The following is a 22,450-nucleotide window of genomic DNA, read 5'->3' as shown; positions in this document are numbered from 1 at the left end:
GAAACTTCTTTCGATTTTTGTACAAGATACTAATGACTAAGATAAATTTCCCTGCCTGAAACAAATTGTATACATGTATAATAAACAGTATCTGAAATATATTGTTAATTCTATCGACTGAAATAATTGGAATGGTCTTACACAAAACAATACTTCAACATATTAAACTTTCATTCAACGTTCATTCAAATTAAATGAATTTGTTACTGAAATAATGCGTTTTAACTGAAACGAATACACAAATGAAACTATTATCTGATAAAAAAACAACTGTTACCCCCAACAATCCAGAACACCGTCAGTACATTCGCAGGTTTTTGGGACTTGATGAACTGTAATCTCTATTTTATTGCCATTGTCAACCTTTATGGCATCTTGACCTTTACCGTAGAAGCATGGTTTACCTGCAACTGTAAATAAAAATTAACGAATATTGAAACTATTCACAAACTACAAGGCAAGGATATCGAATAATGATTATAGGCATACTCTGATTACAAATAGTTTTTTTGGAAAAAAAACACAATTGTTCTGGTTTTACTATCTCTGTATTAAAGAAAAATTCTCTTTATTTAATTATCTTAGTTATCTAAATGTTTATTACGTCAAATTTGTATTGGTAAGATAATCATCTGAACTTGAGGCGATCAATTATAAGACTATGACGTCCATCTGTTGTTTAAGCCAATAGGAAACTACATATAAACATGTTGTTTGCCTTTTTTGTTAACTTTTTAGCAAATGTTGAATAAGCATTAGCAAAATATATTTATATACCTTGTATGAGTTATCTAAGACAAAAAAAATCGTGATATACTATGTAAATGTAAAATTAAGCATTTCCTGAAACCAGTCTTCATCAGCATATTTGCAAACAATAGGTAAATATTTTTTACATAAGTTGTTACGTCTAGATTTTGCTTGAATATTGGACCGTCTCTACAATAGGATTCTAGTGAACAAATACTCAGATCTACACTGCTCACAAACTAACAAACATATTTTGAATTGATCAGATTAATCAATTTTTGTACATACCGTTTTTACATTTTTGACAGCATTGTCCTTTAGCTGGAATCACTTCACAGTCATTCGGCAATATACATGTTATGCCAGCACACTTCGAAGAAGGTGCCGCATCAGCAATCATTGAATAAGAAAACAGGAAGAATGCAAGTAAAAATTTGACTGAATCCATTTTTTCCTGCACCGGTCTGTAAAATACAAGAAAAGGATGTAAACAAAAATAACATATAGTGAAAAAAATGATATCATAATACCTTTAGAAAATGACGAGAAACTCGAAATTCATTCACTTTTTGAAAAAGAAACAAAGTGTTCTACATGTTCTGCACTAAATAAGGCGAAAACAAGAACGAACGAATAGGAAGACCGATCTCTGTCGTCTACTTACAACAGCTAAAGCAGGTGTTACATGGGGTCGGAGGTTCGATTCTAGCACGGAATTCACATTTTTGTCACAGGCGTATAATATATACAGCATCATGTTTTTAGAGCTTTTTACTATTCATGTGGAAAGCGGTATCGTTAATTTGTTGAATGTCACGAATTAAAAGGTACTAAATGTAGGTATAACGTTGCTAAACGTTGTTTTGACGCTTAACGTGCAATTCGATTCAGAAAGTTACCATGGTATTTATTGTTTGTTGATATTGTACTATATTAATTTGTGAAAATATTTCAATTGCATGCGTTTATATCTATAGAAATATCTAATCCGTGTTTATTTTCCCTTTTAAACAATCTTTTCGAAAATACATGTAGTTTACATGTAGCAATTTATTGCATTCCATCATTTCGTCGTATTTTGTACAAATATCATAATAAATAAAGCGCAAAAAAATAATTGTTCTAGAAACTCCTGATTAGTCCAAATGAATTTATATTTCAAATAAAAAAATGTTATCCTTGAAACAAAAAATGTTATTATGATTTACATTTGAAACATTTGGGAAAGGGCACAAGAAAGGGACACTGAGCATAGAGGTGTCATATTTTTTGTGTGTGTTTTTTTTTCTGTTTTTTTTTTCCTTTTTTGTTGTTGTTTTTTTCCTTCTGATTTCTGATACCAAAAAAACAAGCAAAGTTTCAGGCACGCGTAAAACGGCTGCAAAGGAATGGTCAGCTGTGCACTGCATACCTTTAGCAGAACCCAAAAAAATGATACCTAGGCAAATGTCTGTGTTTACATCTGCAAAGTTGTTGAAATTAAAGATGAAGCGTTAGGACACAAACATTCCATTACGTCCATACTAGTAGCACTTGTTTAATACAGTGACAAGACGGGTACGCTTCAGTCAATACCGTAATGTGCTAGGAATCCGACAACATATTTCTTATTTTTAATATAGACAGTGTCACTCGTAAAGGTTTATCATATTGCCTTGACCATTAATTAATAATATCCCGATTAAACAATATATATACTTTTAATAAGCAAATGACCAATGATAAAAAAATCAAATTTAAGCATTAACGTAGTTTATAAGGCATTAAAGGCATCAGACTCATTATCAAATCTAACCAAAATAAAACATCACATGTGTGACCACGCTTTCCTATAATAAAGGCGGCTATTTAAATTGTTGAAACCAGAACTATTTCCGCACAGCACTATCCAAATCATCTCAAAACTTTAAAATATATCTTTTTTTCAAAACAAACTTGTTTCCTAATTTTTAAAAGCCAACAAATGGATATATTGAAAACTTCAGATGTTTTATGACAGTGCATTGAACAAGATAACATCTGTACACCGATGCGTTTTGTCCAAATGCAAAACAGTTCCCCTTTAGATGACATGATTCAATTTTAGCCTGGTTCGCATATATCGGTAAACTACAGACAGTTGCACAGTTCATTATTTAAATACGGAGATAAGAAAACGTTGTCTTTCCAATTGAAGAAAATGTAAATAATATGTTTTGCAACAAAGCCAGAAATTTGAAATTAAATCTGATGCATGTGAATGTTTTTATGTACTTGTGTTTTTTATGTTTTTTTGACGACGCGTAAAATAAATCGTGCCATTTCGCAGTAAGTCATGCGTCTGATTCAAAGTCATATTAGACTTGGATGCTTTGCAGCCGAATGAAATAACGATAAACAACTGTAATACATATATATAAAACTCGTTAGTTAAACACTGGCTGGGCGTCATCTAAAGATGTTTCTGCAAAAATTTTGTCTCCGCTTGACGACCTCGTTAATCTTTTATGGCATAAACATCAATCGGTATCGCCCAGTCAGTGTTATACCCTGTTTCTAACTAGTGTCATATACTTTAACTATAAAATTTCCACTATCATTATTCATCTTTACTATTAACTGTTCGGAAGTTCCTCTCTTTTGCAACAGAGCACATCTTTGTCATTAAAGTACATCTTAAAACTATATGAATTAAAATAAAATGAAACCACCCCATTTTTCAATAGAAACTAGGTTGGCGATTTAAAAACAAAAACAAATTGTATTTTAATTCGTATGTACCGTCTTCGTCATTTGAAAAAAATAATCTGAAAGTTGTGTTATTTGTTAATGCCAACTTATCATTAGAGACGCTTAAACTAAAAATTGCAAGTAGTGTCCTAATATTTCATAAAAGCTGTGTCTTCGTCTTTAACGAATAATAAGTATCTTTATTCAGCTGTAAGCTTTGTTATTTACAATATATTTGATACAAATGAAGTTTGAAACGATTGAAATAAAGCTACGCCAAAAGAAATGATAAAATATTAAATACTTTTACCTTGATTTCTCTGCAACTGTCAGATACTCGTAGGAGAATATACAATTTATACGCTAATTTGTTATTCCAATGAGTTTCCTCTGTATCAAACATATGACCAACCTTTCTTTATATACCTTTAACAAAATAAGTCCCTCCCATAAAATCACAGAATCGAGCGTAATTTATGATTTCAAAATGACTCTGCATTAAATCTAATAGGGAGTTTTCAACAAGACTGGATTAAGTGTTTTATCTTATAAGCCACGTGTTATTTTCATCATTATGCAACATTTTATGCCTAATCGTATTGAACAGATTTCAACTCTGTCAGGGAATGAATTTAAATTTAGAAAAATCTATGATTTTACAAGCTCAAGTTATGTGATAATGGTCAGGCGAAGCGACAAACTTTTAATTTTAGCATAACATAGTTTATGAAATAAATCATGATGAAATTTGTATGTGGGAATAATTTTAGAAATTGATTAAGTTTAAACATCGATGAAATAATTAATCTAAAGATTTTTAATAACTTTACTTAATGTCAAATAATTATCTACAGATTTTGTAGCATTAAGGACTAATTTATTTTCAGGAATGAGTCAAAATTATGAAATTTAAGATGTTTTATAAATTGTTACCAACCTTTAATAAATAACAATAAAATACAATTTTTATAACTTGTGTTAATTGTTTTTGTTATGAACACTAGATTTTCTTTGCATGTCAATATGTTAAAGAAATACCTATAGTCTTTTTTGATAGTGTGTCCTTTGTGTTCACTTTTCTTTTAAATGAAAATAAAACCAACATTTTTCTTGTGTAAAAAGCTTTGTCAAGTCGCATATTGCTCCAGACGAATCAAGCTTTCGTCCCACTGGTACGCATTTAGCTCTTCGAGATCTATATTCGTTATGTATGGACAAATAAAGCTTGCGAGTGCTTTATTCGTCAACAACAAGCATCGGGCCTCTCTTCGACGAATAAAGCACCCCGTCATGAAGTTAGTTAAAAAAAAAACAACAACGTCGGCACCAAATTATTGACTTGCAACTTGCATCTTTTGATGATAGTTCTACCAATTTTTTTCATATCATCATCAACAACAATAAAGATATCAGCATTATCATTATTAAAATCATCATTATTATCATTGTTATTATCGAAATCAAAACAATCATCACCTCCTTCATCATTATCGACATCATCATCACCATCACGTCCATTTTCAACACCATAACACTTATTATAATCACTTTTATCGCAATCGTTATGATAGACATCAACGAAACCATAATTCTCATCAACTCTATAATAATTTTTTCTTCAAGGATTTAATTTTATTATTACCTTTATCATCACCATCATGTACAATGATTATGATGATGTGTACTGGCAATGATGGTGATAATATACTAATGACAAACATATGCCAAAAATGTTAATTGCATGCATAAACAAATGCTTTTTGATATAGGGAACTTCATCGTCATCCTTTGTTAGAAGATATGTTTGTAATTGTTGTAAGTTGTAAATCTGAAGAATTATATTCATTGACAGATACAAAAATCGCGTATACGGAAGAAAACAGGAGATTTTCAGTAAGAATGCCAAAGCCTAACATTACATAAAGCGCTACTATGTCATCAAAAATGAACAAATATGGGTATCATTAGTTCTATTTTACAAAAGAAAAACGAATTATTGTAAAAACACACTCGCCGGCGTTCGTTAATCTTTAAGGATAACATTTTGGTTAATTTTTCGTTTATGCTAAAAAATTTCAGTACTAATAAAGTAAATACTAGTATGAAGAAAGCAAAGCCTCAGAGCGAGCTCTTTGAAAGAAATTATAGTTCTTTTACAACTACACTTATTAAAACTATCAGCGACTGCACACTTTTAACTTCACCTTCACTTTACAGTAGTGATTACATTATGCAGTACACTTTCCGACGCACAATTCACTCAACAATACCAAACACTATTTTTACTTTCGAAAATACGGCCATTTCGTGTTTTAAATGGTATATTTATTAAATCATACCGTCAGATAACATCAATTCACTTAAAATTCAATTTCGGGATTAATAATTCCATTTCGGAAAATGATATAACGAAACGGTAACGTACCGGAAGTTATTATGGATAAGATGCCTATAAAGGCTATTTCTTTACTGCAATTTATCATAAAATGTGATTAAAACTTCTATTTACGTACTTTATGATTTATTCATCAAACGATTGTGAACGCGCTTAGAGTCCCATTTCGGGAAAATGTAATTTCAAGAAACTTATCTGTCCTTCGGGAGCGTTGATGCCAGCACTATTAAGTTAAGAATTGAGAACCGCCCAAGCCGGTGCCAGGGGGCTTGAGTGATGTTGCATTTATTCATTATCTCTCATGTGCAGACTCAATCAAACCGAGATTTTTATTTTCATATACTTTTGTTGTTATTAATACTTTCGAGGAATCACTTTGTTACCAGATTTATCTACTTCACAAAAGAAGGTGTCAAGTGCCGTGTGGCAGCTGCAAAAAATTGCCCTGTAAATCTCTTCAGTGTTGTTATATTTGGTCCTTTGGGAGCACTATTAAGCGTTGAGAATTTAGTAACGCCGGTCCTAGGGGCGTGAGGGATGTTGCACTTATTCATTATCTCTAATTTACAGACACAATCAAACCGAGTCTGCAATTTTCAGGTAATTTGTTGTGATGTTGTGATTTAATGCTTTCCAGGGATCACTTTGTTTCCAGATTCTTTTTTTCTCCTTTAGTTTAATGGTTATTGGCAAGGAATTCTGAATGTCAATTTGAATGGGTACCATAATGCGAAAGGAAAACAAGAAAAACTGTTTCCAAGCGATTTTTGGTAAATAATAGTGCAGGTAACCTGCTGGTTTTGATTCCTGGCGTGTTCCAATAATAACAGGACAGGGAAACCAAAATCGCCTCCGATGAAGAGTAGGCAAACTTATTACCAATAATATTGCTGTACTTCAGGCGAAAGTTTTATAATCCATCGTTTAAGCAGGTACTCACATTACCGTAATACTCGCTTTGCGAGGCTAGCTCTTTGAACTCGCTTTTACATCGACACTTTATACACCGTAATGATCGAAAGGACAAGGTGAATGTCGCTGAGACTTGTAAAAGATAATAGGTAAAGGTCAATTTTCCCGAAATGCATTTTTAAGGAAGTAATTTTTGCTTAAAAATACAAACTGTCTTACAAATGATTTTTTTCTTTCTGTAGAAAGGGAAACTGATGAATTTACAACATACAAGATTCTTATATTATCATGAAGGTAATAGCGCTGAATGCTACGGTATTTATGACAAAGATCGCAAAATGTAAACAAAGTGGGTTATAAACAAAATATTAAATCATTATCTTATTAATTTCTTAAGTTCTATGGCCAATGTATATCTTTTTGGAAACCGTAACAGCTGTTAAAATGGACAACTTAAGGTTTAATGGGTCTTTAATCTCAAGTTTTAATATCTTTATATTCTTAATATGTCTCAAAACCTGTCACATATATTCACTTTCAACTTTTAAATACTTGTTTACTAACAAGGGTAGGTAATTCTGCTAAGTTGTTTGCAAAATTATGTGAGCCGCGTCACGACAAATTTGTTATAAAAACACCTTACATTTTACTCGTACATGGCTTAGTATAACAGTTATTTTATATAAATAAGCCGCTGTACATGACCATACAACATCTCTATATAACGAATTTGATAATGCAGCAAAGTAACCTTATTTGGGAAATTCGGGGAAAAAAACATCATAAATTGATAAAGCCGTGTAAAAGTCACCATCATTAAAACACAAACGTGCAGTATTAAACACAAACGTGCAGTATTAAAAAAATTAATGATACGTTGCATCCATTGCACATGAATTTGTCTCTGATTATATAGCTTTGCATGTTTCTCGTAAAATTATTTTATTTTTGTTTTAGATTGTTTTGGCTTGAATTTAATTTCGAATCTTTTAAGACAAATATTTTCCTCCACATTAGGAAAATTTTGTAAATTGTAAAATAATAATCTTCTTAATAGTCTTAATCTATAGTTGCTTGTCAAGTGTTTTGGGCGTGACTGTATAAAGAAATATCGAATACTAGTATATATTCAATTTATCTCTGAAACTGAATAATTTTATTGCCCTGCACTTTAAAGATAATTTACAGACCGTTGAAAAATTTTGACACATCATAAACTGGTAGAATTAAATGTAAAACGCCTTTTTAAAATGGGTTTTCTGCTTCGTTGTGCAAAATTAAAAAGTCATAACAATTTTGAAAGAATGTATTTGGGGATACCTTTTAATATTATTTTTGCGTTTATTGTGCATACTTAAGACAACATAAAATCATTTAAAAGCTTATAATATGTGAAGACTGCATATTGAAATTGATGTCACGACAAAATGAAATGGAAATTGATGGGAAAAAATGTAATTTCCCAATTTCGACTGCATTACTTTTCATTTTAAAAGAAATAAACCTCTTGCTTAATCTTGATCTAAGGTAATTAATGATACAGAAAATTCAAGATGAATATGCAGTCTGGCAAAATAAACTATGACTATTTTATTAGGTCTCATATTATTTTAGAAACTAAATTAAAGTACACCCAAAAAGGTGCTGAATTGCAGTTAAGTGAATAAATGTACATTTGTATTACATTGTATAATATTTAGTTTTCAACACTGAGGTACTTAGGCCTAAAACAGAGAGAAAAATAGAATTTGAAAAGCTTACAGATATCAAGTGAAACTCTTACAATTAAAAAACCCTGCTAAGGATTAAAAAGAAATATACCGATAACTAAATTAAAAATCGATTGTTTTCCTATTTTTATCTGAACGCTTTTCAGTTTGTAATTTTGCACTATGAAAATAATTTTGAAAAATTGTTTGTAAGCCATCTCCGTTTCTATTGGTGTGCGCATATGCTTGTACAACCGGAACGCGAAAATGACAATGAAACAAAATGAAAATGTAACAAAACATTCGACAACAGGACAAGTTTCATTTGTCGTATGTGTCGTATTAACGTATACATGATTTTGCTACTTTTTGCGCTTTTTAGCCTTGGAAATACGAAAATGTGTGGTATATTAGTCTTTCATTTTGTCTCATCTTAAACACAATAATTTTTCAATGGCAGAAAAAGTGTTAAATTTTGAAAAGGTGCTAACCAAGTTTCTGTGCAAACAACTATGTCTTATAAAGAGAATGCTGGATTCTGAAGAATATCTTTACAGTGTAAAGGAAGTGACCTAGCATTTAGCACTGAAATAAGATTGTAGTCACCACGATAGAAAACTGTAGAAAGGAAAAGCATTCTTCTCAGTTTGAAGGTGTATCATATGTTCTTACTGGTCTTAATTCTTTTTTGTTCAAAGTTTTTGATAAAAAGTCCCTTAACTGACTTAAATCTACTTAAAGCTTCATAGGCATGTCCATTGTTAAATCTATTACTTAAAGCTTCATATGCATGTCCATTATAAAATCTATTTTCAAATGAATCAAGAATTTTGCCAACAGTAATTCCTTGAACTTTATAAATGGTAAATTACCATGAAAGTTGTAACTTGAACTGGTATCTGTGTATGCTAAGGGTTTTTTGTTTGTTTGTTTTTTCGTTACAGTATATGAGGATCGGTGTGGCTTCTGGGAAGTTTTTCAATTCAAGTATAAATTGTGCATTTTTTCATGCCTGCTTACCTATTTGTGAATAATCAATTGTCACAAATACTGCATCAATTTGAAAGGACTCCTTTGCTTGTTTAATCTGCTTAGGAAGTCCAGCAGTGAATTTTTGATCATCACTAGGTGTGAAATTCTCTAGAGCCTGTGGCTTCTTATCTATTGCTACCAATGTACTAATAGGCGTTCCCAGTGTGGCTAATTTATCCTTATTGTGATAATCAACATCTCTACATTTTCTTGAAAAACATATAAAGTATTGCTTGGATAATTCTCTTTTACCTGGTATTTATTTAGCTCTTCAATACCCTGTACAGTATGGTTTCAAGTTCTTACAATGTTCAATATTTCTGCAAATGTTTGGTCATTTTGTCTCATGATTTCAATTTGTTCAACAAGATGGAAGTTATCCCATAAAGACCATAAATGCGGGCGTTACTATCTGAAATTGATTGGAAAACAAATCGTTGCCTTACTGGAGGCAGCTAACAGGCAGACAGACAGACAGCTATTCAGGTTTAAACACACATACACATAATACAAACACTATGCATTTTAATATAAAAGACTAAGTTATAACACAATTGTATTAAAATATTTCAGAAGTTTGTCAAACATTAATATCACAGAAGGCTCATTAAATAATAAATAATAATAATAAAGAACAAATTCTTAAAAGAAATCCATTGGAGACCAAATCTCTCTTTCCCTTGAGTAGATATTAATTTACCAATTAATAATAATGTGGCAACGTAAGTTTAGCATGTATAAAGTAGTGTGCAATAACCTCGGATTGCCCATGAAAGCCCGAAGATTTACTTCCAATGGGGTCCTTGGATATATACTAATAGAACATACAATATAAAAGACAAGAAAAACTTTAAAAAAACTTTGGAAACTGGAAAATGTCCTATAGATAAAATATTTAACCTATATATTTTTGTATAGATAAAATATTAAACTTTAATATTTTCTTTAATCTTAACTAACTGCAAAACACAATAAAAATGAAGATCAATATCTAGTTATGTTAGTGAATTTAATTATGATTTCCTAACTGTTCTAGTAAATGGGCATTTACTGAGCTTTTGTAATCTCCTTTCTTATTAATTTTTAAAATGCCGGTAGGCAAGAAATTCAAATCAGTAATTGCTTTTTGTAAAAAAGTTACATTATCTTTCCTATATTTTCTTTGGACCCTAAAATTGATTCGCCCGAGTTGAATAAAAATGAATGTTTCTAACAGGTACAACATTTTCTTTCATATATGAAGGGCACTGGTTATTAACAATTTTAAAAACATGATTAAGACGGAATTGCTTATTTCTGTTTTCTACATTTAATAAAGGCATATTAGCCAGAATAACATTATTGACAATATCTATAGGTCCCATACCGTGTATAAATTTAACAATTTTTTTTGACAAATTTGAAGGTTACTTTTAAAACAGACTCGGGTACCAAGAAGAACATGCATAATCGAGGTGACACTGTATTAGTGATGAGCATAAATATTGTCTAGTCCTATAAAGTAAAACATTTGCTTGACTATACAAAAACTTAAGACATGAATTTGCCTTTGTAAGAATACTATAAACAATAAAATCACCTAACAAACAATCATCAATATTTAAACCTAGATATTAAACAGATTTTGTGGATCCAATAATATGTCCATAACAAACAATTTTTAACTCTTTAAGTTGTTTCAGTTTTCGCTTGGTACCAAAAATAAGGCATTTAGTCTTTTCTAGTTGGAATGACAATTTGTTATCTACAAGCCAAGATGAACAAGACTCTAGTGTTCGTCAAATATTTTTAGAAATAATACTTGGATTTTTGCGAGCAAATAGAGTTGCTCTGTCGTCGGCATACAGAATGAGCTTACATTCTCGATCTATACTAATTCTCATGTCATTTACACATCACAAAAATATAAGAGGACCCAGGATGCTACCTTTGGGAACCCCACATGTAACAGACATATTATCAGATAAAATATATTCATCAGTAACAGTTTGTTTTCTACCTTTAAGATAAGACATAAACCAGTCAGTATTTGAGATACCCATCAGTGTTCCACATAAAATGTCATGATCAACAGTATCAAATGCTTTTTGTAGGTCTAACATTATCATACCTGTATACAACCCTTGGAATTATTATTTCTGACATGATACATAAGATACATAAGACATGTGTCAGTTGAATAGGAATTTCTAAAACCTGACTGAAATTCATACAATTAACTATTTTCAACTAAAAACTTTTCAAGTTGTGAATACACTGATTTTTTTACTAAACGTTTTGATGTTTTGATACAATGCTTAAAATACTTACATCAAGAATACTGTTCTTTGTATATAAAGGTTTTACACTTGCTACTTCCATGTCATCAGGAACACAATTTTCTGACATTGACATATTTATAATAAAAATAATTGGCATTTTCAAAAAGGAAGCTGCATCTTTGAAAAATCTGGTAGGAATTTCATCCAAGCCAGTACTCTTTGATGAGTTTAAATTCTTAAGCTCTTTATATAGAAATGTCTCAGACACATGTTTCAAGTACATTTCTTTGAAGCCATAAGCTCACTCAGACGATATTGAAGTGACAAAAATAGGTTGTTTCCCACCATAGATATTTCATCCCTAATAAAATAGTTTTAGATTTGATAGTTTTGACCTTAAAGTATTCAATTTGTCATTGCTTAGCCATTGGTAAGACTTTCTTGTTTGGGGTCCGCCTGGGCTCCTTGCCACTGATTCTTGTTGCTGGGTCATGTGGGGTTGCATTCATTCTTTGCTGATCTTGTTTATCATATTTTTGACATTGGTAAACAAATTTCAAAGGCTGTATAAGAAAGTGTAAAAAATATATTGTTAGCACAAGTGACATTGACCTTGGGGCTCCCAGCACTGGACCACCAAGGTATATTCCTTCAAAATATGAAAAACATATACCTTAAATAAAAGCTGTATAAGCAATTGTGGAAAATCAACTTTTGGAACCCTTGGCCTTGACCAACTGATGCCTTCCTCAATTAGAAGGAAGAATACCATTAAAGTCATCTTCCTACCAAATATGAAAATTATTGTCAATAATATCAATAAAAAAAAGCTGTATGAACAAAAGTGTAAAAATCTATTTTAGCACTGGTGACCTCGAAGAGGAAAACCTCAATTGTATGTTCCCGTCAAAGAAGAATAAATAGTTTGTTAAAGAAATACACTGGTTCTCTGATTTGCTCCCGTTAACAGGTTCCCTAGTTCGTTCACACGATTGTTTCCCGTTTTTTCTTCAGCCTTAGCGCAAATATAGATATCACTATATTTTTTATAACAATAGTGAATATGTCTACTGTAATATAAGGCTGTAGCAGTATAAATGAAGAAGTCTCCGTTTGTTTGGTCTCGAACTCAATTCCCGTTATAGATGTTTATATCGGTGCCTGCGTGCGTGTGTGTGTGTGTGTGTGCGTGCGTGCACGCGCTTTTAATTTTGTACAGTATGTATGTGTATACTAGTAATTTATATATGTTAGTATTATAATATATTTAAAACGGATATTCTTTACTGTGAATCTTTATTCGTAAGGCAAAGGGATACCATAAATTGCTATCAATAAAACTTTGTTGTTTTAAAATATTTATTGATAAATGAATAACGTGGATTTGATTAATTACTTGCATTTAATTCAATTTCAATTTAATTCAACCTTTTTCACGACGATTTCTTGAAGAAAAAATAGCTTTTAATTATAACCGTTTACACAATAGAAAAACCATATTTGGCTTATGTTTCGGCAATCCTTACTTATTTTCTAATATATATGTGGTGTCCCCAAAATACTCATGAAACACCAACTGACAATAAAAATATTAAATCTTTTAACCACTTTAACACGTTCTGTTTAATTGCTTTGATAAAATATGCAGACTATATTATTTTGCATTATGTAAACTTTTCAATTTGCACATTTAAAACAACATTTAAGCGTTCCTAAACGATGGACACAGACTAATTATGAATGAATTACATGCGCATTAAAATTACAATAAAGTTTTATGATAAAGCTAACGCCTTTATGACATAGTTGTGCTTCATTTAATTTAAAATCTTAAGTAAAATTTTAAATCTTATTCGTTGGTTTCAATAGAATACCTTTTAACCCGATGTAATAAAGACATAAGATATCTTATTAAATGGACATTCCTTTTAAAAGAAGATTTAATTGGAAAATAATGTTTCAGAAACGCAAGTCATATTGAAAGATAAAATATTTTATTAAGTGAACACTACATTTTGTGAATAGGTCATGAGAAAGAGTTATACTAAAGACTAGGTCAAATCAAAAACGCTAGACTATCAAAATGACTATGACGGTACATAAATATATGATACATTGAATTCGTGTCGAACACATATTTAAAGTTATCTTAATGTTTTAGAATTGAATTATTTTGATATTTTATAATTTATAATTATTTTCTTCCATACCATAAACACATAGCGCCGAGGTACCGCTCGTGACTAGTTCTATTCTGTAAATGCTTACAAATAAATATTAATATGGTGTTTTAACTTGGAGCATTTTATTTTAAACCTGTTGGGGACACTGTAGAATATAATGCACTGTAGGGGCGCTGTGCATTTTGACTTTCATGATAGGGTTGCAATATATTGTAATAAAGCAAGCTTAAAAAATAAACATTATCAATTTTGAATTGACTTGTTACGGCTTTTGTATCAGATTTCATTTTTTCATGTCTCGTTGAAATAATTTAAGTATTAAAGTTAACTTCTACTTTTTTGTTTGAAGACATCAAATCAATAAACATCACCAGGAGGCTGAGTTACAAAACATAGGACAGAATCGGCAGTTTGAATTTCAACAGAGACGGTACCATGAACACAAGGGCAAAACTCATTCATAAAATCAACATCGAAGACGACTGGCCTCGAATATTGAACGAATTTAATTTATTTAATCTTAATATGCTTCATTTTTTGTATAAATGTGCAATATATGTTGCTATCATGTAACGTTGTTTTACGTCGGCTTAAAAAGCTCTACAGAGCTTGTGATTTCATATCCTGAATACCCAATTTAATGAAAAATATTACCTGACATGACTTGATTTCTTTTCTATTCTAGTTTTGAAATAAAATATTTTAGCAAAATTCACCATGTTGTTTTTTTTTTTCACAATTATTATTGCGACCAGTTGACGTACATTAAGTCTTTGACGTTCCAAATTATATTGTAGCTACTCGTAATATTCAGATAAAGCTCCAATTAACGTACATTAAGTCTTTGCTGAACCCAATAATATTGAAGCTTATGATCAGATAAAGCTCCAATTGACGTACATTAAGTCTTTGGCGAAACCAATAATGTTGCAGCTGATGATCAGATTATGCTCCAGTTGAAGTACATAATGTATTTCGAGTACCAATAATATTGCAGGTAATGATCAGATAATGCTCCAGTTGACGTACATTAAGAATTTGGCGGTACCAATGATATTGTAGCTTATAATCAGATTGTGTCAGATTTTACATATCTTACAGACCTAAAAAAAAGTGTGCTGGTTTTTTTGTTGTTTTTTTTTACTGTATCTTATTTTTTCATGTTATCTTTACAGTCCCAATTACATGATGCACCCAACTATTGATGTTGGTAGAAACAAAGAACAATTAGATAAATTATTGTCATGTAAGGTCATCTCAGGAGCAGAGAGTTTATTGAACACCGCCCTTCCTTGTTGATCTTGTTTATCGTATTTTTTTGCAGAATTAGTGATATTGCAGCTAATGGCTTATGATCAGACAAAGCTCCAGTTGACGTAAATTAAGTCTTTGGCGGAATCAATGGCATTGTAGCCTATGATCAGACAAAGCTCCAGTTGACGTAAATTAAGTCTTTGGCGGAATCAATGGCATTGTAGCCTATGATCAGACAAAGCTCCAGTTGACGTAAATTAAGTCTTTGGCGGAATCAATGGCATTGTAGCCTATGATCAGACAAAGCTCCAGTTGACGTAAATTAAGTCTTTGGCGGAATCAATTGCATTGTAGCCTATGATCAGTCAAAGCTCCAGTTGACGTAAATTAAGTCTTTGGCGGAATCAATTGCATTGTAGCCTATGATCAGACAAAGCTCCAGTTGACGTAAATTAAGTCTTTGGCGGAATCAATTGCATTGTAGCCTATGATCAGACAAAGCTCCAGTTGACGTAAATTAAGTCTTTGGCGGAATCAATTGCATTGTAGCCTATGATCAGACAAAGCTCCAGTTGACGTAAATTAAGTCTTTGGCGGAATCAATTGCATTGTAGCCTATTATCAGACAAAGCTCCAGTTGACGTAAATTAAGTCTTTGGCGGAATCAATTGCATTGTAGCCTATGATCAGACAAAGCTCCAGTTGACGTAAATTAAGTCTTTGGCGGAATCAATGGCATTGTAGCCTATGATCAGACAAAGCTCCAGTTGACGTAAACTAAGTCTTTGGCGTAATCAATGGCATTGTAGCCTATGATCAGACAAAGCTCCAGTTGACGTAAATTAAGTCTTTGGCGGAATCAATGGCATTGTAGCCTATGATCAGACAAAGCTCCAGTTGACGTAAATTAAGTCTTTGGTGGAATCAATTGCATTGTAGCCTATGATCAGACAAAGCTCCAGTTAACATAAATTAAGTCTTTGGCGGAATCAAATTGCATTGTAGCCTATGATCAGACAAAGCTCCAGTTGACGTAAATTAAGTCTTTGGTGTAATCAATGGCATTGTAGCCTATGATCAGACAAAGCTCCAGTTGACGTAAATTAAGTCTTTGGCGGAATCAATTGCATTGTAGCCTATGATCAGAACAAAGCTCCAGTTGACGTAAATTAAGTCTTTGGCGTAATCAATTGCATTGTAGCCTATGACCAGACAAAGCTCCTGTTGACGTAAATTAAGTCTTTGGCGGAATCAATGGCATTTTAGCCTATGATCAGACAAAGCTCCAGTTGACGTAAATTAAGTCTTTGGCGGAATCAATTGCATTGTAGTCTACGATCAGACAAAGCTCCAGTTGACGTAAATTAAGTCTTTGGCGGAATCAATGGCATTTTAGCCTATGATCAGACAAAGCTCCAGTTGACGTAAATTAAGTCTTTGGCGGAATCAGTTGCATTGTAGCCTATGATCAGACAAAGCTCCAGTTGACGTAAATTAAGTCTTTGGCGGAATCAATGGCATTTTAGCCTATGATCAGACAAAGCTCCAGTTGACGTTAATTAAGTCTTTGGCAGAATCAATGGCATTTTAGCCTATGATCAGACAAAGCTCCAGTTGACGTAAATTAAGTCTTTGGCGAATCAATTGCATTGTAGCCTATGATCAGACAAAGCTCCAGTTGACGTAAATAAAGTCTTTGGCGGAATCAATTGCATTGTAGCCTATGATCAGACAAAGCTCCAGTTGAAGTAAATTAAGTCTTTGGCGGAATCAATGGCATTGTAGCCTATGATCAGACAAAGCTCCAGTTGACGTAAATTAAGTCTTTGGCGGAATCAATGGCATTTTAGCCTATGATCAGACAAAGCTCCAGTTGACGTAAATTAAGTCTTTGGCGGAATCAATTGCATTGTAGCCTATGATCAGACAAAGCTCCAGTTGACGTAAATAAAGTCTTTGGTGGAATCAATTGCATTGTAGCCTATGATCAGACAAAGCTCCAGTTGACGTAAATTAAGTCTTTGCGGAATCAATGGCATTTTAGCCTATGATCAGACAAAGCTCCAGTTGACGTAAATTAAGTCTTTGGCGGAATCAATGGCATTTTAGCCTATGATCAGACAAAGCTCAAGTTGACGTAAATTAACTCTTTGGCGGAATCAATGGCATTGTAGCCTATGATCAGACAAAGCTCCAGTTGACGTAAAGAAAGTTTTTGGGGGAATCAATGGCATTTTAGCCTATGATCAGACAAAGCTCCAGTTGACGTAAATTAAGTCTTTGGGGGAATCAATGGCATTGTAGCCTATGATCAAAAAAAGCTCCAGTTGGCGTACATTAAGTCTTTGGTGGAACCAATAGCATTGTAGCCTATGATCAGACAAAGCTCCAGTTGACGTAAATTAAGTCTTTGGCGGAATCAATGGCATTTTAGCCTATGATCAGACAAAAGCTCCAGTTGACGTAAATTAAGTCTTTGGCGGAATCAATGGCATTTTAGCCTATGATCAGACAAAGCTCCAGTTGACGTAAATTAAGTCTTTGGGCGGAATCAATTGCATTGTAGCCTATGATCAGACAAAGCTCCAAGTTGACGTAAATAAAGTCTTTGGTGGAATCAATTGCATTGTAGCCTATGATCAGACAAAGCTCCAGTTGACGTAAATTAAGTCTTTGGCGGAATCAATGGCATTTTAGCCTATGATCAGACAAAGCTCCAGTTGACGTAAATTAAGTCTTTGGCGGAATCAATGGCATTTTAGCCTATGATCAGACAAAGCTCAAGTTGACGTAAATTAACTCTTTGGCGGAATCAATGGCATTGTAGCCTATGATCAGACAAAGCTCCAGTTGACGTAAAGAAAGTTTTTGGGGGAATCAAATGGCATTTTAGCCTATGATCAGACAAAGCTCCAGTTGACGTAAATTAAGTCTTTGGGGGAATCAATGGCATTGTAGCCTATGATCAAAAAAAGCTCCAGTTGGCGTACATTAAGTCTTTGGTGGAACCAATAGCATTGTAGCCTATGATCAAGACAAAGCTCCAGTTGACGTAAATTAAGTCTTTGGTGGAACCAATGGCATTGTAGCCTATGATCAAATAAAGCTCCAGTTGGCGTACATTAAGTCTTTGGTGGAACCAATGGCATCGTAGCCTATGATCAGACAAAGCTCCAGTTGGCGTACATTAAGTCTTTGGTGGAACCAATGGCATTGTAGCCTATGATCAGACAAAGCTCCAGTTGGCGTACATTAAGTCTTTGGTGGAACCAATGGCATTGTAGCCTATGATCAGACAAAGCTCCAGTTGGCGTACATTAAGTCTTTTGGTGGAACCAATGGCATTGTAGCCTATGATCAGACAAAGCTCCAGTTGACGTAAATTAAGTCTTTGGTGGAACCAATGGCATTGTAGCCTATGATCAGACAAAGCTCCAGTTGGCGTACATTAAGTCTTTGGTGGAACCAATTATATTGCACCTAATGATCATATAAGACTCCAGTTGGCGTACATTCAGTCTTTGGCGTACCCAAAAATATTGCAGCTTATGATCAGGTTATGCTCAAGTTGACGTATATTTTGTCTTTGGCGGAACCAGAATTATTGCATCTTATACTCTGTATCGAAAAGCCCGTAACGTGACTATACACACGGCTGCTATTGTAAATACAACAATTTACTACAGAGAATGAAGGAATACACACATCTTGACCACATTAATTACTGAAAAGCTAAAGTATCAGTTGATATTACAGGATGCAATTATCCATTAATAATATTCATTGTGTTTATAAATATTTCAAATGCAATTTAAACTACTGCTTTGTCTTCAGATATCAAGTGTTTATAGTAAAGAACCACTTGTTTTTCTACTGTTAAATAAATGCGAATTAAAATAATAAAAGTCAAAGAAAAAGAATGGACTTTATATTTTACTCTGAAAGTTACATTTGTTTCTAAAATTGTACATGAAGCATTTCTTGTAAATTTAAATTATGAAGTGAAGAAGGGCAATTCGTAGGGAAAGCACGGCTATGGTGCCATGAATGTAGGAAAAATATTAGTTAAACATTTTTTAAACATAAGTATGATATATACAGGATGATATTATATGAACAAGAAGTTCAAGGACTGATGAAAAGAAAGGACAATGCATATTTGAAAACCCAATGTAAAACTATTCCAGATTAGGTCTAGGGTTAAAGCTAAGAAAAGTTTCTGTTAAACAGAAGTCTGTTGTGTTCTACTGGAGTCAACTTGAGTCTCGGCATGCACTCTATTCCCTCAAGCAGACAACATTTTTATGATGACACTTTTTATATAGATTATCCCTTAGATAATGTCGTTCAAGAAAACACTGAGATATTGCAGATGCTGCAAGTTTCCTATCTAGATAACTAACACTTATGATATTGAAACTTGGATTAATTAATCAGCCATTTTTTGGCCTTAATATTTAAAAGTTCACTATCAACCCTACTGTAAAGCTTAACCATCAATTTCATTTTTCTCAAACATATTTCTATGAGAAATTTTTCTCATAAAATTTTAGTAGTATTGTAGTCAATAAAATATATTACTAGGAAATGCCCTTAACAAATCGTAATAATGTTGATAACCTATAGGTGAAGACCACCGGATTTTTTCCAAGGATAAAATGGTCTTATTTAAAAGTAACCATATTAAATAGGTTATATTTAACTTTTACATGACCACCAACATAAAAACGTTATGCATTTATGCAGTGGGTATCGATAGAATTTCCTAATAATTTCACTATAATCTCTTTTAATAATTTAACAAAATTGTTTAATTTTAGCTTCAGCTGAAACGTGATTACTCTGATTTGTATAACTGTACTATTAATTATTTTTAAAGCTCAAGTTCAATAATAAATAACTTTTTGAAGTATCTGTTGTAATATAATAGTTCATGCATAACATTATTTGTCTGTAAATCACCGATTTTGTTGACTGCTAAGAAATTTGTAGCAAGTTTAAATGTTCATAAACGCTGGGCACTGGGAATGTTTACCCTCTTCAAGTCACGTGGCTCTCTTCGAATCAAATAGAGCTCCAAATGACGTACATTAAGTCTTTTGCTAATGATATTGCAATTTATGATCAGATAAAGTTTCAGTTGTCCAACATTTTGTCTTTGGCGAAACTAATGATATTGCAACTTATGATCAGGTAAAGCTCCATTTGACGTACATTAAGACTTTGACCAAATGATATTGTTTCGCTTTAAATAGTCGTTGAAATGCACCTAGTCTTAATTTATCTTTCTGTATACTATGCTAGTAGCAGTCAAAAGTCTGATCCCCTGTTAATTAAACATATAAAGTAGACTGGATAGTTTGGGGAGCTTTTTTATGACCTGTTATTAACGGTCTATTAACAAAGTATCAGAAATATGCTAGAGTTCTCGGTTGCAACGAATATGTCAGTATCGCAATTAGAATAAAGAGAAGTCCATTTTAAATGTTAAGGTTTCACTTGAATTTATATATCAAGTATACAAAGAAGTAAATAATTGGTTTTAAACATCATTAAATAAATAAACGAGATATCAAAACTTGTATACACAGATGTTTGCATTAGCAATATACAGTAAAAGAATTCAATTGCAGTATCCATAAATTGCGCGAATACTTTGTCGCATCGATATACCAGTGACAGATATCAAGTACTTATTTGTTGTTATATTTATAAAGAAGAAAGAATCTCTTTGTAATGAATTATTTAACTTTTCTAAAAACTTAGAATGATGTTTTTAAAGGATATAAATTATGAAATGATTCATCTTCAAAAATCTAAAGCGCACCTTTAGTTAATCAAAGGGCTGCAAGCTCTGTGGTATTTTCTGACATTGATCTGATGTCTTGTGAAAATTTACTAAGACACCATTCAGCTAATGTGCTTTTGTCAGTAAAAGCTTTATAACCATATATATCTAGTTCATTGCAATAGTTTAGCTTATATCAGATAAAGCTCCAATTGACGTACATTAAGTCTTTAGCGGTACTAATTTTTAATATTGTAGCTAATGATCAGATTGCGGCAGAAATTACAGATCTTACAGAGCTTAAATGTGTTATGGTGTTTTTATTTTACTGTATCTTATATTTTATTGTTAGCTTAGTTACAAGTTTGTTTTCATTTTAGAAAACAGTTGTTAAGTGATCAAGGTTTCTTTAAACTTTTACAGAGTATTAGCGCAGTTGCCTAGCAATGGGAAGAGAGGACATCGTTCACGTTGAAAGAGATGCAATGGAAGAAAATGGTTTAGTTAACACTTTCTATAAAATGGTTCTGTTGATGAAGTGATGACCTTGTTAACATTTTACTAATTATGAGTTTTTATATAAGAATATGTAAATATCTTGATGAAAAGTAAATCAAATTGATATAACATATTACAAAGGAATGAAATCAATTACTATAAATACGCGTTCGCGTCAAAATAATTATGGTTTACGCTATTAAACATGATATGCAACATTTTTTTGTGAATCGATGCAGAGAATCGTTACAGAAATCAAAACGACCTCGGCTATTATGGAGTTAATACAGATTAAAAGAAGTTCTACCACGTGGTTTCAGTGGATTGTGTAATCTTCAATAATGTAAAATAATTGTAATTTGACATCTGTTTCGGTACAATTATAATAAAAAGTATGTCTGACAACCATTTTCATTTTAAATATGCCAACTGATGTACAATTTGATTTAGATTAGGGAGAAATACCTATCCTTTCTGTGTATTCTTACTATTGTGTTCGGGGTCCTTATTCGAAGACTGACGGAAACGGCCGAAAATTTGCGTTTGCCGCTTCACAATACTTTCATTGCAGAGAAATAACGTGCTCCTGGTACTTATTCAAGTAATAATTCCTAGTTCTTTTCTACAGTAACATTTCATACAATTATTTTACAACATTTGTTAAAATATCACAGACCGAAATACAGTTTTAAAAACCTTGCTACTGTGTAATGAAAATTGCTATTTTTGTGTTATCTTGTTATCTTATATTATTATATTTTTACTGTTTGAATATTCTGTCATAAAGTGTACCGTCTTTTCATATTCCTTACGCATGAGGTTATTTAAACGTCATTTCTGTGTGGTGACAACGGAACGACTTTACTTGAAAATATTTTCAATGATTCTAGCCAACAGTACGGAAAGCAGTAAATGGCTTCGTAATTAAAACTCTTAAAAAATGTGATCCTTCGGAAGCT

The 22,450-nt window shown here is 32.3% G+C and overlaps 1 long non-coding RNA gene across 1 annotated transcript; it reads right to left on the bottom strand.

Moving 5' to 3' along the window:
• Nucleotides 1–262: 262 nt before the first annotated feature.
• LOC132735847 (uncharacterized) lies at nt 263–3,930 on the bottom strand. The gene is made up of 3 exons (XR_009626509.1): nt 3,770–3,930; nt 1,039–1,214; nt 263–410 (listed from the first exon to the last, which is right to left on the bottom strand). It is a non-coding gene; the product is annotated as an uncharacterized LOC132735847 (long non-coding RNA).
• Between the last annotated feature and the right edge of the window lie 18,520 nt (nt 3,931–22,450).

Source organism: Ruditapes philippinarum, unplaced genomic scaffold, assembly GCF_026571515.1.
Source record: "Ruditapes philippinarum isolate M1 unplaced genomic scaffold, ASM2657151v2 ctg2987_1_1_1_1, whole genome shotgun sequence".
Classification (NCBI taxonomy): domain Eukaryota; kingdom Metazoa; phylum Mollusca; class Bivalvia; order Venerida; family Veneridae; genus Ruditapes; species Ruditapes philippinarum.
Note: the sequence above shows the minus strand (reverse complement) of the source record. Positions and strands in the feature narration are given on the sequence as shown.